This window comes from Suricata suricatta, chromosome 7, assembly GCF_006229205.1.
Source record: "Suricata suricatta isolate VVHF042 chromosome 7, meerkat_22Aug2017_6uvM2_HiC, whole genome shotgun sequence".
In the NCBI taxonomy this organism is placed as follows: domain Eukaryota; kingdom Metazoa; phylum Chordata; class Mammalia; order Carnivora; family Herpestidae; genus Suricata; species Suricata suricatta.
In genome coordinates, this window is record NC_043706.1 from 23,252,903 (window position 1) to 23,266,120 (window position 13,218).

The following is a 13,218-nucleotide window of genomic DNA, read 5'->3' on the forward strand; positions in this document are numbered from 1 at the left end:
TGAAAATGAACTGAGGGTTGAAGGGGAAGGGGGAGGGGGGAAAAGAGGTGGTGGTGATGTAGGAAGGCACTTATGGGGAAGAGTGCTGGATGTTGTATGGAAATCAATTTGACAATAAACTATTTAAAAAAAAATAAATTAAGTAGATGAAGTTCTTTCAACAGTAAAGTTTATTTTAGTCAGATATTAACAAAGTAAACAATAAGCTTCAAATATCCTCTTTACATAATAAATTTCTGCCCCAGCCTCCCTCGCCTTCACAAAAGAATGGGGCAAACCACACTGGTGCCCTAAAGATGTCACAGTGAAGTCTTAAAGTAACCCTCTCAAATCCTGCCATCCATACAATTGAGGCTTAAGACCCTCAACATTTAATGCATCCTAAAAATAAAATGAAAACTAAAACACAAACCAGAGGGAGGATATAAATAACCACAACTAAAACTGTCCTGCGCTATTTATATACTCTTCAAGCAGAATTCTTCACCTGATCAAAATATTTGCCTTTTCATTGACTTGAATGAAAAAATCAGGCCGCCACTCATGATGCAAATGACTTCCCACTGGGAAGACCTTTATTGATGTCACTCGGAACAAGAAGCTACACATTGTTCTTACAGCCTTGCTCATTTATGCATTTGTCATAAAGAGAACATTCTCAAAACTGTACCAGGAGGCATTAATCTAGCTGTAAGTACAGCAACTGATTTCAAACTGATTAAGAAAGGATACTGTAGGTAATTCTATTGAAAAATTTTTACAAAACTCTCCAATTTATGTAAAAATTTGCCAGTAGGAAAAATTAAAAGCATTAAGGGGTCAATTTGCTATACTCAAGCTTTATCATAAAGTTCATTTATTCATTAAATATTGAGTGTCTACTATTTGTCAGCAAGTGTTAGAGATCGCGGAGGATCATACACCCACCCTACTGCCATCTTACACAGATTCCTTATTTTCTGGAGGAAGCCTACCAAATTTCAAAGAATGTAAAGGTAATTTCAAAGGTAATCATGGTTGAATTTTATGGAACTTCAAAATCTGTAATTTATAAGCAAAAGCATAAACAAGTAACAGAAATTTCAACACTGGTGGTTTGCCAGACTTCTCCAAGAACTTAATTCCAAGTGTGAGACATGCCCTACTGGCAGGAACTCTCAGCAAAGCTTTAGCAGATACTCTGGAACCATCCTGACAGCAATGCTGACATGCAGAAAAGCCTTGAGAACTCTTGCTGACAGCTCCTGTGCTATCCCACACAGCTGGAGGCTTCCGGTATCTTCCAGCCTTCCCTGTTGAGCCCTATCCTCGTTGTAGAAAGATATGGCTGCTATTATATTTTTTAAAAGGTTTTTTTTTTTTTTATTTTAGAGAGAGGCGAGAGAGAGAGAGAGAGAGAGAGAGAGAGAGAGAGAGAAAGAGAGAAAGAGAGAGAGAGAGAGAGAGAGCGAGCGAGCGCACGAGAGCTAGCAAGCCATGAGCCATTAGCTGGGGAGAGGGAGAGGGAGAATGTGAGAGGGAGAGAAAGAATCCCAAGCAGGCTCCATGCTCAGCATGGAGCCCGATGTGGGGCTTGACCCTGGGATCATGATCTGAGCTGAAATCAAGAGTTGGATGCTCAACACACTGAGCCACTCAGGGACTCCTTTTAAAAATCTTTTTAAAAATGTTATTTTAGAGAGCTCAAGCAGGGGAGAGGGACAGGCTATTATTATATTTTAAAATAAAGCAGTGGTTGTTAACATTTAAGGATGTTCTTCTGCTCTAAAGAAGAAATTAATAATCACCACTACACTAATCTTGGAAAACGCTGACATTTTAAAGGCAGAACTTGATAGGTACAATGAGCTACATGAAGTGACTACACAAATCCTACTTTGATTCACTTTAACTCGGAGCTCTTGACAAGAACAATGGAAAGATCCTTACCTTGAACTTTGTGCCTATTTATAATCACTAAACAGTGATGGTGAGTTTCAGGTGTCAGGATAAGAAAACAGAAGTGTTTTGAGGCCCAGACCCCACTATCACAAGATGCTTAGAGCGGCGAAAAATGGAATAAAAAAGAAATGAATTATTTCAACTCAAAAGTGGCTTATGGAAGAATGCAGAAAAAGATGTTCAGGTCCATGAAACAGGACACGGGGAACTGCAACAGCTGGGTGGTGTCAGACAGTAAAATGGCGTCAGAGAGGATGGGAGGTAAGGACCTAAGAGATGAACCAGGGTCTCAATTCCCATGTGCCGGCAGTTCCCGGAGGGGTTCTCAAGCCACGTCTCTGGGACAAGAAACCGACACCTGCAACACCCCTAACACACTGGAGATTCTGGTGCTTACAGTCACTGAAGGACCCTAAGGGACATTCATGGGTAGTCAATGCTAGGTTTTCAAGCATGGGACAGATGTGATTGGGCTTAGGCCTTGTTAGCTTGCATGGCTTGGGCTGTATGAAAGCAAGGTACAGAATAAGGAGAGAGACCTAGGTGGATGTGAGATTGCCACTGAACCTGATTAGGAAGCTATTTTGCTGACCAGACTGGGAAAAGAAAACAGAAGAGCCATCCAAGTTACAGAAAAGCTTAATTTTATGTATTGAAATAGGAAAACCATATGTTCCAGTCTTCCTAAGACAGTCTTGGCTTATGCTTCATATCTCAATGTCCAATCTGGTTTCGCATGTGTCCAGTTCTCATTTTTAATTACTATGTCTCACCATCACATTAAAATAAGCCAGTTCCAGTTAAATATACCTCTATTTTCTATATCTTCCTTCTGCTACAATCTTATGTAGTAGTGTACAGGACATACGTGCAGTGAACAGACCCATCTACCATGTGGTCACATCTGAAAAGTCAACCAGCAGTAAATCACCTATTTTCCAGACTCTTCCCAGGTGTACGGTCTACATACAAAGCACCCACTGATGGAACAGGGTACATGGTGTCATGAATCCTGCACATCAAGTACATGGGAAAGACTTACGTATAGACTGCAGTCTGATACTTCTTATTATGATGATTTTGGCATTCATGAAATGGTATAGACAACTTTTGATTTTATTGTTCTGATTACTTTTCTTTTGCAATAAACCATTTTCTTAGCACTGAACTAAAAATTACATATAGATTTAATAAGAAGACTTCAGAAGTGCTGAATTTCCACTTCTTAAGAAAGTTAATGAGGAGTGTGTAATTTACAAATATTTGCCCACACCTACCATGCTCCATGGGATGCCGCAGTCACTTAAGTGAACCAATAAACACTAGAAGACATGTGCTCAACAAACATCGGCATCCACTTTAAAAGCTATTTGGTTTTTTTATTTAAGAAAAGAGTGCCAAAAAGAATTAATTCAGGAGTGCAGCTACAGAAGACTTTCCATTTATACAATGACAGCATGTCTGTTTCTTTCTGAAGCATGACTTTTCATTTAGATCAAATACTTAATTGTATGGGGCGCCTGGGTGGCTCAGTCGGTTGAGTGTCAGGCTTTGGCTCAGGTCATGATCTCACAGTTTGTGGGTTCGAGCCCCACATCAGGCTCTGTGCTGACAGCTTGGGAGCCTGGAGCCTGTCTTCAGATTCTGTGTCTCCCTCTCTCTCTGACCCTCCCCCTGCTCATGCTGTCTCTCTCTTTCAAAAATAAATAAAAACATTAAAAAAATTAATTAATTATGTTTGCTTTCCCCTATTTTCCTCCTGGACATATAAAAGTTGACACCAGAGCCACTAAACACTGGCTCACGTGAAAGCTCTGGGAGGACTTTACAAGCATTTAGTGCCAGGTTCCACACAGAAAACAAACTTCTTTAGTGGTTCTATTTTTTTTTCCATCCTACTCAAGGAACAAAGGTCAGCAAAGTATGACCTGCAGGCCAAATCCGGCCTGCCGCCTCTTCTGTCACCGCAAGATAAAGCTGGTCTTTCAGTTCTCAGCAGTTGGAAAAAGGTCAAAAGAGGAATAATGATGTGTGATACATGAAAAGCACATGGCATTCCCACTCTGACGAGCACGAAGTCATACTGGGACCCAGTCCTGCTCGTCTGTTTACACATCACCTGTCGCTACTCTGAGAAGTATCTGCAGAAGGGAGCATCTGCCACAGACACCTGGCCCTGCAGAGAATAAACTGTTACTATCTGGCCCTGTAGAGAGGAAGAGGTTTGCTGGATTTTACCTTAGAAGACGGAATATCTGATATTGTTGTGAACAATACTGTAAAAGCTCATTGTAGATCAATCTTGTGATTTTAATACGAATACAGATTTTTTGTATACACCCAGTGAAAACACATTTCTAAAAGGCTGAAGTTGAACTTAAAAACACCTCAGTGTGGCGACATGAATTCTCTTTTTGCTGCTCACTTGCTTAAGTCTTTAGGAAACCACCTTAGGGGCGCCTGAGTGGCTCAGTCAGTTAAGCGCCTGACTTCGGATCAGGTCATGATCTCATGGTTTGTGGGTTCAAGCCCCGTGTCGGGCTCTGTGCTGACAGCTCAGAGCCTGGAGCCTGTCTTTGGATTCTATAACTCCCTCTCTCTCTGACCCTCCCCTGCTCATGCTGTCTCTGTCTCTCAAAAATAAATAAAAAGCATAAAAAAAATTTTAAAGTAAAAAGAAAAAGGAAACCATTTTAAAAATCAGTTCAGGTATTGCAAAAATGATTTAGACTTTTTTTTTGTTAAGAATACAAAATTTTGGTTGCATTATGTTCAAATTCAACTAGATATCTTTGGTCAAAATTTTCAACAAATACAATTCTTTTTTAAGTCAGCTTCTGAAGACTTCGGCAAACTGCAATTATTGAAATAAAAATTTGCAAATAAGATAATGAAATCAATTCCTTTTAAAATAAAGGAAGTAGGGGGATGCCTGGGTGGGTCAGTGGGTTACACATCCAACTCTTGATCTCGGCCCATATCATGATTTCACAGGTTTGTTAGTTCAAGCCCTGCATCAGATTATACACTGTCAGTGTGGAGCCTGCTTGGGATTCTCTCTTCCTTTCTGCCTCTCCCCTGCTCACAAACTCACTCTCTCAGAATAAATAAATAAATTTTTAAAAATTTAAAAATTACTGAACAAGGGCATTCTGAATAGAGGTAAAAAAAAAAAAAGACCATTTCGGTGAAAATGTACATTGAAATATTTCTCATTTCAGTTTAAAAAAATCAAAAGAAATTTTTTAACATTAAGTTTTGAGAGAGAGAGAGAGGGAAGGAGTAAGGGAGAGAGAGAGAGGGAGGGAAAGAGAATAAACAGGGGAGGAGCAGAGAGAGAGGGAGACACAGAATCTAAAGCAGGCTCCAGGCTCTGAGCTGTCAGCACAGAGCCTGATGTGGGGCTCGAACCCATAAACTGTGAGATCATGACCTGAGTTGAAGTCCAGTGCTTAAGTGACTGAGCCACCCAGGAGCTCCTAAAATTTTTTTTAGTGTTTGTTTATTTTTGAGAAAGAGAAAGAGCAAGAGAGTGTGAGCAGGGGAGGGGCAGAGAGAGAGGGAGATACAGAATCTGAAGCAGGCTCCAAGCTGTCAGCACAGAGCCTGATGAGGGGCTCAAACTCACAAGCCTTGAGATCATGACCTGAGCCAAAGCTGGACACTTAACTGAGCCACCCAGGTGCCCCCTCATTTCGGTTTTCAAAAAGACTGAAAATAATCTTCCTTCTGCACAAGTTGCTCTGAACTTACCAGCTACCTTGGCACCCAAAGAATATTATTTTAACTTAAAAAAATTTGGCATATGGACAATAAACTCAAAATGTTGACAATCTCAAACTTACAAACTAAAAGGCAACTCTGAAGAAGTTTGCAGGCCATATGATGAGAATTTTGAACTAAAACCATGTAGGTGAAAAATATTTTTCAGAGTAACATCAGCAACATAGTACATGATAAAAGTATGTGAAAATACACCAAGAGTGACTACTAACTCTTATAATACTTGGATGGTCAGTTATTTAATGAACAAAAGTTTACCTTAAATAATTTTAGCTTTGAAAATAGTTTTTTGAATAGAACTACTTTACAGGTCTATCAATGCAATAAAATGGATCAAAAATATTTAGCAGATTATATAATGATTTTTAGTCCCCCTTTTCCTCTCATGTGCCTCTGTTTGAATGATAAACGCTCTTGGGGTGCCTGGGTGGCTTAGTCAGTTAAGCATCTGGCTCTTGATTTTGGCAGGCTAGCAGTGTGGAGCCTGATTTGGATTCTCTCTCCCTCTCTCTCTGCCCCTCCCATACTCGTGCTTGGACATGCATGCTCTCACTCTTAAATAAACAAACCTTAAAACTGTTATATAGTTGCTCTTATTATAAAATTTTGTGAGGAGTGTGTGCCTGCAAACTTCTTCAGAGTTGCTTTTTAGTTTGCAACATGTGTGCAGAGTCAAATTGGTAAAATAATACCAACTGCCAATTTATGTCCCTGAACATGTGACAGTGCCTGCTCTAGTCCATGCCTCCCAGAAGAGCTCAGCTCCCTGATCTGGATTCTGATCCATTCAACAAGGGAATGTCAAGCCACTGGGGATAGAGAAGTAGACATGGGCAGATGTGTGGACAAGCACACGCACACACCCATACACCCCGCTCCATGCCCAGGGCACGAGACAAACCCCATTTTATTCCTTTGGGCTTCCGTGTCCTCAGTCCTATTGATACATCCAGGACAAGGTCTACAACCTCACAGGGCCCCTCCAGCGAGGAGCCAGAAGGAGAACAGAAAAGGTATTCCTCTTCTGCTTTTCCCCCTCTTCCCCATATCCAGCACTTAGCACCTTCTCAGGGGGAATCCCATTCTTCTCTTAGACACACTGAGGGCCAAGCCCACCCTAAAGTGCACTTAGTTCTTTGCATAATATGTGTGAAATTTATTTTTTTCCATGCTGCATGGTGGTGTGCATAGAAAAAAGGTCTCCTATCCCTAAGAGATTAAAATTTTTTAATTTTTTAAAGTTTATTTATTTATTTTGACAAAGTCAGACACAAACACACAGAGATGGAGAATCCCAGGCAGTCTCTGCACTCTTAGCATGGACCCTAACGCAGGGCTCAAACCCACGAACCGTGAGATGAGGACCTGAGCCAAAACCAAGTTAGCCAGGTTAAGCATCTGACTTCAGCTCAGGCCATGATCTCATGGTCTGTGAGTTCAAGCCCTGCATCAGGCTCTGTGCAAATAGCTCAGAGCCTGGAACATGATTGGAATTCTTTGTCCCTCTTCTCACTGTGCCCCTCCCCCACTCCTGTTTGGTCTCTCAAAAATAAACAAATGTTAAAAAATGTTTAAAGACTTATAAAGAACAAAGTATCTATTGCAAAAACAGAGAAGACAGTGACAGCCCCAAGCTCCACGGTGGATGCATAACAAGTGGTATCAGCAGCAAAGGGAAGTAGAAGGCTTGCTTCATTCCTGGGATTCTTAAGGGAGATATAAAAATGAAGGGAAAAAAGCAAAGTAAATCAAAATAAGAACTTATTACACTGGTTTATCACACTGACTCTTCTAGGGGGTTGGAATTTTGAAAGCAAATGTATTAAATAAATTAATTAAAACCTGCTTTTGCTTCCATAGTATTCTTTTCTACTTGATATAGTTATAGGTAGCATTTGTAGCAGACCTGAATCCTAAGCCTTAAGAATATGACACCAATTTAAAAGTTTCCAGATTCAAAAGCACCAATTAAAAAAAAAGTTTCAGATCACAAAGCATGTGTGAGGTGTGAAGTGCTGGCGGGTAAATGTGGCTGTCACAATGTATATAGCAGCGCAGCCTGATGCAGAATACAGCGGGGGCTGATGAAACAAAATGATCAGTGCCAAGCTCCTGACCTATGGTAGAGAACCTTTCCAAAGCGTAATATACGTTCTACTGGGGCTACACAAGATAATTTTTAGGTGGCACAAGGATGAACATTTAAAGTTATCAACACTGTATTTCAATGTATATTAGAAAAGCCATGTGGCATCTGGGTGGCTCAATCGGTTTAGTGTCTGGTTCTTGATTTTGTCTGAGGTCATGATCTCATGGTTCATGAGTTCGATCCGTGTTGGGCTCTGCGTTGACAGTGTGGAGCCTGCTTGGGATTCTCTCTCCCCATCTTTCTGCCTCTCCCCTGCTTGAGCTCTCTCCCTCTCTCTCAAAATAAACTTAAAAAATTTTTTTAAAAAAGAAAAAGCCACAGCTAGTGCAAACTTTTTAATGTAAGTTCAAAGGGTAACGTGGTCCCACCTCATGTGGACCCTTGTATTATAGAGATGGTGCGTACGTACACCTTGAACATTTAAAATCTTGAGTGACCTTCCACCATAACCATTCACAAGTACGGACAAGCTCAAGAAAATGGCAGAGCTGTCCCCCCACAGAAATATCAAAAAATAAACAGAAACTGTTAGAACCAGCTTTGTCAGAACTCTGGAAGGAAGGTAAAGGTTTACATCAACTAAGTGAACACACTGAGTAATGAAAAGGGTAACTTCAAAACCCTAAGAAAGCTTTGTGGTTTTTTACTTGTCCTTGCCCCATCTTCTCCCCAGTGTGGCAGCACTTTTAACAAAGGTAGCCTGCATTCCATATCTGCACCCACATATGGAATGCAGGCTACCTTTGTTTGTTACTTATGTCTGGTCCTAGACAGAGCAGAGCAGATTTTATTCACAAATCATGATGCAGGTCTGTTCCATTCTGACAGGGTAAGCTACCTCAGAGTGACACAAGATGCCTGAACCTCAGCCAGAAAAGTGGAGGTCACTGCTCATAAACACTGCAAGGTAAGCCAACAACCCAGACACCTGGGGCAAAAGTTTATAATTATTAACACACAACAAACTCCCACAGTACAGGGGAAAAACTGAGGGAGAGAAATCAGGACACTCAAAAACACTGTAAACAGGGAGACAGGAAGCCACACAATTGCCCAAGGCAAGATGCATGCTCTGGAAAGACTTAAGATGACCCTCAGCTTTTGCTTCACTGCAAACCTATCATGAGTGCTGAAGGAGTGCCCTGTCACAGAGCCGACATGCAGAGACTAGGAGTGGTGGTGTTTTGTTTGAAAAAGAAATAAAGCTTCTAAAAGTAAACATATAAACCAATATTACTGAATCCTGGGGATGTAAATCTACTTTTTATTTCACACGTGATTATAAAAACCAACTATAAATCATATCAGTAGGGACACAATGAATAAAGATATAATTCAGACATCAACAAAAAGGGGGCTGACGAAGCGGTATAGAGGCAGAGATCTGTATTGAAGTTGGTAACAAATCAACCTATATTGTTATGAATTTAGAATGTTAAGTGTAATCCTCATGATAAACACAAAGAAAATGTCTAAAAAGTATATACACATAAGGAGATGAGAAGAGTATCAAAATCATTCCCTACAGAAAGAATCAACTAATCACAGAAAGCAGTAATCAAGGAAATGAAGAACAAAAGAGGAGTAAGACTTACAGAGAACAGCTATGTGGAAGACTTAATTAAGTCCTTCGTAAGTATGTATTTTAGTGTAAAGTAAACTTTCCTATCAAAAGGCAAAGACTGGCTAAACGGATCTAAAAAACGATCCAACTATATGTTATCTACAAAAGACTCACTTTAGATCCAAGGACACAAAAAGGCTGAAATTTCAAGATGGGAAAAGATATTACATACAAATAGTAACCAGGTGGCTATAAAATATCAGATGAAATAAACTTTAAGTCAAAACTGTTCATAAGAAACTAAGGACACTGGCAAACAGGTTAATTCATCAATGATAAACAATTATACCCATATGTGTATCAAACAACAGGGCACCAAAATACATGAAGCAAACTTCAACACAACAGAAGGGAAAGCTAGACAGTTCTACAATAGTAATTGGAGACTTCAATACACCACTTTTCAGAAAGAACTCGCAGACAGAAGATCAATAAGGAAACAGGACTTGAACAACCCTGTAAACCAGCTAGACCTAAGAGGTACTTAAAGAACACCACCCAACAGCAAAACACACCTTCTTCTCAAGTGCACAGGGAACACTGTCCAGCACAGATCATATCCTGGGCCTCAATACAAGTCTCAAATTTTAAAAGATCAAAATTACACACACTACCTCCTGGAATGAAGGTAGAAATCAACAGCAAAAGGTAAATGAGACCATTCACAAATATGTGTAATTGAAAACAACTTAATAAGTCAAAAAAGAAATCTCAAGGGAAATAAGTTACTTAGAGACAAATGAAAACAAAATCACAGCATACAAAATGTACTGATGCAGTGAATGTAGTACATAGAAGTTTAGAGCTCTAAAAGCCTACCTTAAAAAAAGAAAAAAATCTCAAGTCAGTAACTTCACCTTACACCTTGATACACTGAAGAAAGAGTGAACTGAACCCAAAGGTAGCATACGGATGAAAATAAAAAGACATTAGAGCAGAGATCAATAAAATGGAGAACAGAAAAATAATACAGAAAAACCAACAAAATCAAGAGTTGGTTCTTTAAAAAAAAGAATCAGTGAAATAGACAAACATTTAGCTAGACTGACAAAGAAAAAAAAAGATTCAATTAAAATCAGAAACAAAAGTGGAGACATTACTACCAATCTTATGAAATCTTATGAAAAATATTTTAAGGGAAAAACCATGAACAACTACATAACAATAAATTGTATAGCCTAGATGAAACAAAGTCCTAGAAACACACACAAATTACCCAAACTGCTCAAGAAGAAATATAATATCTCAATCAACAGAACTATAACTAGAGATTGAATCAGAAGTCAAAACCTCTCAACAAAGAGAAGTCCAAGACCAGGATGCTTCCCTGGTGAATTCTACCACACATTAAAAGGAGAATTAGGAAATTCTTCTCCCAAATAGAAAGGAAGCACTTCCTAACTCACTCTATGAGGCCTTGGATTACCTTGATTCCAAAGCCAAATAAAAAAGTCACATTAAAAAAAAATTACTGGTCAATATTTCTTATGAATATAGATGCAAAAAATCCTCAATAAAATATAGTAGATTATCAATATTCACAGTAGCTATGTTTTGAAAAGTTGCCACAAAATGAATTAGTGAATACTGAAGCACTATTCCTACAAGTATACACACAGACACACACACACGCATCCTTTACACAGACTGTAGTCTTAAGTCTGAAAAAGAACTTATCCTGATAGATGTTATTTTATTTTACTAACAAGAAAGTGAGGTTGAGAAGTGTTAAGTGACTTGCCCGAGGGAGACTACCCTACTGAGTGCTAAGTGCTGTGCCAAAGTTAGGATCCAAACTCCATCAACTGGCCCCAGAGCCAGAACTTCTTGCATTATGTTGCACTGCCCCCTACGGTTTTCATCCTCTGCTCATCTCTATATGTGAGAGCTGAACCAAGAATTATCTCCTCGGTCAATTTCAGCTGGGAAGGTGCAAATGTAGGCATGTCCATGAATAACCATCAGACTGCCACTATATTCATTTTGGAGTTACAAATAAAGTTCACCAGCATATAAGAGAATCACAAATATAGACTCCACAAAGGAGGATTGATGGTACAAGCAAACCGAATTTCACAGCATATTAAAAGGATTATGTACCATCACCAAATGTGATTATCCCAGAAATACAAAGGTGGTTCACCATAAGAAAATCAATTTAATATGTCACATTAACAAAGAAACACCACAGGATTATCACAATTAATGCAGAAAAGGCACTGACAAGATCCAATACTTTTTCATGATAAAAACCATCAACAAACCAGAAATAGAAAACAATGTTCTCAACAAGATACAAAGTATTTATGAAAAACCCACAGCTAACATAATAGGGAAGACTTTCAGAACACCACAATAATGCCCCTCTTTCATCACTGCTATTCAATACTGTACCGGAAGTTCTAGCCACAGCAATTAGACAAGAAAAGGAAATAAAGGCATCCAAATTGGAAAGGAATTAGTAAAACTAGCACTATTCATGGTTGACATGATCTTTTACAAAGAAAATGATGTAAAGAATTCACAAGAAAGTAACTTGAGCTAATAAATTCAACAAAATTGCAAGACACAAGATAAACACACAAAAATCAATGTGTTTCTGCACACCAGTAATACATACTAATCAGAGTGATCTATAGATGCAATCTCTATCAATCTTCCAACAACCTTTTTTCTTTTTTAGCAGAATGAAAAAGTGGACCCTAAAATTCGTATGGAATTGCAAATGACCCCAGAGAGCCAAAACAGTGTTGAAAACAAAGAAGGCTCAAACTTTCCCATGTCAAAACTTAATAAAATGCTACTGTAATCAAAACAGTGTGATCCTCACTAGGGGCAAACATACAGACCAGTGGAATAGAATGGAGACTCCAGAAATAAATCTATACATCTATGGCCAGTTGACTCTTGACATGGGTGCTGAAGTCCAGTCATTTCAATAGATGGTTCGGTACAATTGAATATCCACAAGTAAAAGAATAAAGTTGGAACCCTATCTCACCCAATATACAAGACAGAATTCAAAATGGATCAATAATCTTAATATCAAGAATTAAAACCATAAAACTCTTGGAAGAAAATGTAGATACATCTTCCTGAACTGGCAATAGATTCTTAGCTATGACAACAAAAATATGGGTGGTAGGAAAAAAAAATAGATCTCCTGAACTTCACCATTTTAAAACTTTTGTGTTTCAAAGGACATTATCAAGAATGAAAAGACATCCTTGGGTGCCTGGCTGGCTCAGTCAGGTAAGTGGCTGACTTCAGCTAAGGTCATGATCTCACAGTCCATGGGTTTGAGCCTCACACTGGCTCTGTGCTGACAGCTCAGAGCCTGGAGCCTGCTTCAGATTCTGTGTCTTCCTCTCTCTCTGCCCCTCCTATGCTCACACTCTTCTCTCTCTCAAAAATAAATAAACCTTAAAATAATAAAAAAAGTTAAACACAGAATTACCATATGACCTAACAAAGATGACTACACAACCCTTATGATCCACTCCTACATATATATCCAAAATAACTGAAAACAGGGACTCAAACATACACTTGTATGCTAATGTTCACGGAGTCATTATTGACAATAGCTAAAATGTGTAAACAACCCACATGGCCACTTAACAGATGAGCGGATAAAGTGTGGAATATATATACACAATGAACTATTAGTTAGCTATAAAAAGGAATGTGATTCTCACATACGCTTACAACATAGGTGAAC

At 39.0% G+C, this 13,218-nt stretch overlaps 1 protein-coding gene and 1 long non-coding RNA gene across 4 annotated transcripts in view; one reads left to right on the top strand and one right to left on the bottom strand.

Annotated features, from left to right (window-relative positions):
- CDYL (chromodomain Y like) overlaps positions 1–13,218 on the bottom strand; it is a 244,528-nt gene that overhangs the window by 131,206 nt on the left and 100,104 nt on the right. The window lies entirely within an intron of this gene.
- LOC115295926 lies at positions 658–12,246 on the top strand. Its single transcript, XR_003910630.1, has 3 exons — positions 658–690; positions 8,702–8,780; positions 12,181–12,246. It is a non-coding gene; the product is annotated as an uncharacterized LOC115295926 (long non-coding RNA).